The following is a 2,663-nucleotide window of genomic DNA, read 5'->3' on the forward strand; positions in this document are numbered from 1 at the left end:
GAGAGCCTCGTGTGGCCCTGCCTTTTTAACGGGGAGCGACAGGTATCCGTAGTCCAGGGGGAGCATGGGAGTTGTAGTTTTCCAAAAGAACAACACTCATCACAGTTGAAAAAATGCTCCATACCTGTGGAAAGATTGTGGGTTAGGACGCATTGAGTCACCGGTAAGTTTTTATACTCTGTTAGAAGCAGAGTTGTATTAGAACAAAAGTCAAAGACTTTTTTTCTAGAACAATTTACAAACTCAGACCTGAGAGCAGTTGGTCCAGCCTCCCATCTTGGCCTTTGGATGCTGGGCCAGGCTGGAGTCTCCTCTCTCTCTTAGCTAGAGGGGCTTCCGTGCTTGACCTTGTCTTCTGCTATAAACAGTTACTACTCTTCAGAAAGGAAAATTAGTGAACAGAAGCCAGTCAAAGACAAACGCTGACAATTCATTTGCTACTGTGTTCTACACCCAAACGATGGTTTGAGATGCCGCCATTAACAGACACCCCAGGGGAGATGGCTCAGAGGGTAGGAGTGCACAAACTTGAAGACCTGAGTTCAAATTCGCAGCTCCCAGACAACCGAGCGTGGCTGTGCAGGCCTGTAAACCCCAAACCTGTGCGTGTGGAATCCAGTTACTAGTGTTCCTCCAGGTTCAAGGAGAGACACTGTCTCGAGGGAAGAAGGCAGGGTGATGTATCAGGACACTGGCTTCCTTCTCTGATTCCCCACATGTACACACAGGCAAATATATGTGCACAAACATATATACATACATACCATGCTACCCCAGCACTAGTGCACCAATATGAAGACGTGAATAAAAATAATAAAACAGAGAAACATATAGGATAGTATCAGGAGGGAATTCCAGCGAGTACTGAAAATTTGCCCGCATTTAATTTCCAACTGCTTAAAATACCCCTGACCCCAAAAGGTAGGAGTAAGACAAAAGACTACATTAACAAGGAAAAGAACAGACCAGTTGAAAGTCACAGGCTACACCCATAGTTAAACATTCTGTTGCTAGAACAAAACAAGTCACCAAGTCACTCTCACACCCTAGACCAAAAAAACAAAACGTTCTGTAGACAAACCACTCCCTGGGTGGAATCCAAAGATATCTCCATAAAGGGAACTGGAACTTAGTTGGATCCTTAGACTTCTCTATTCCTGAAGTACAAGGGCTGGCAATTAGCCACACCTGTGGACAATCACCTTGAGAGAGCAGAACTCTCTGCTCACTATCTAGGTGGGACCTTTGCCTGAGGTAGAAGCACAATAACCTTGAAGGAACTAGAGGTAAGTTCTAACTTTCTGACCTTTGGTCAATGTGGAAACAGGCTCACGCTTTTGGGCCTCTGGTGCCCAAACATGGGGACCAGTCCATACTTTTTGGAAGCAGTCTGCCAGCCACCTGGCATTGGGCTGGCCCTCAAACTCAGCAGGCTGCTGCTCAGCACTCCTGGCTTGTGACCCACATGCCAGCCCACACATCACTAAAACTCTGTTAACAGGCCTCCACAGGACAGAAAAATCTTCCATATTTAATTTTTGAGCTATGTAAATATATACCTTGTCCAAGATTAAATGAATTAAAATAATACTGCCAATATATGTAAAAAATATTTATCCACATACTAAAATCATCTTGTAAGCTGATAATAGTTTTCGTCCCTACTGGCAGATGTGTCACTCTAGTGGTCACAGGAATGGGGTGATGGCCTTGGTATGTACCCTCAAACTCTGCCAATTGTCCTCAGACAGGATAACAGATTCAACACTAGTGCAGGGAAGGGAATGGAGGGCCTGTGTTATAATAGAAGGATGCCCCGCAGGCTATTTACTGAGCAGAAGCTCCACCTCAAGAAGGATGAGTGTCTTTATGTAGGCAACGTCTGTGTCTGCGTTGCCAACTGAACTATGAGCAGATGGGGAAAGGAGGAAGCGGGAGCTTCCAGGACCTTGAGTTTAGGTTCCAAGGAAAGGGTCAGGCTAGGAGATCTGGATGACATAGAAGAGCAGCTGCTGGCGGAAAAGGATGTGAGAGTTGGGTGTAGTGCCAGTCTCCCAAACTGGTCCAAAGAGAGACTTCCAGACCTCTGCACGGGAGGTCGAGTCAGCAGCCCTTAAACCCCAAACTTGGTTGTGGTGTTGTTGACACAGCCTGAGGCTGCTGACTCTGCACAGTCACTGGTTTTGAAGCTCAGGCAGGCTTGCAGCTGGCTCACATGGTAGAGCTTCTTCCAGCATCCTGTCCTGGGAGACCTTTTCTTCCAGGGTTTGCACCTGTGAGGACTAAAGCTTGGGAGGACAGTTTTTTTTCTTCCTACCAAACTTCAACCTAAAGGTCCTGCTAGTCCTGAGTCAGGGGTGCCTTACATTATTTCTGGGGCTGGAGTCCTTGCTCCAGGCTTCAAGTTGTTTGCAGCTTGTGGAATTAAAAACAAAACAAAACAAAACAAAAAAATCCCTTAAGATGTAAGATGACATTAGTGTTAAGAAGACATAATATTTAGACTCAAAGCATTCTAAACCAATCTTGTCTAAGGAATATCTGGCCCAAGTATCTTAGCAATATTTACTCACTTTCCTGAATTACCTCCCACAAATGTCCTTTCAAAAAAGGAAAAGACACAGAGAAACCCTGTCTCAAAAAACCAAAAAAAAAAAAAAAAA

Source organism: Microtus ochrogaster (genome assembly GCF_000317375.1).
Source record: "Microtus ochrogaster isolate Prairie Vole_2 chromosome 6 unlocalized genomic scaffold, MicOch1.0 chr6_random_2, whole genome shotgun sequence".
In the NCBI taxonomy this organism is placed as follows: Eukaryota; Metazoa; Chordata; class Mammalia; order Rodentia; family Cricetidae; genus Microtus; species Microtus ochrogaster.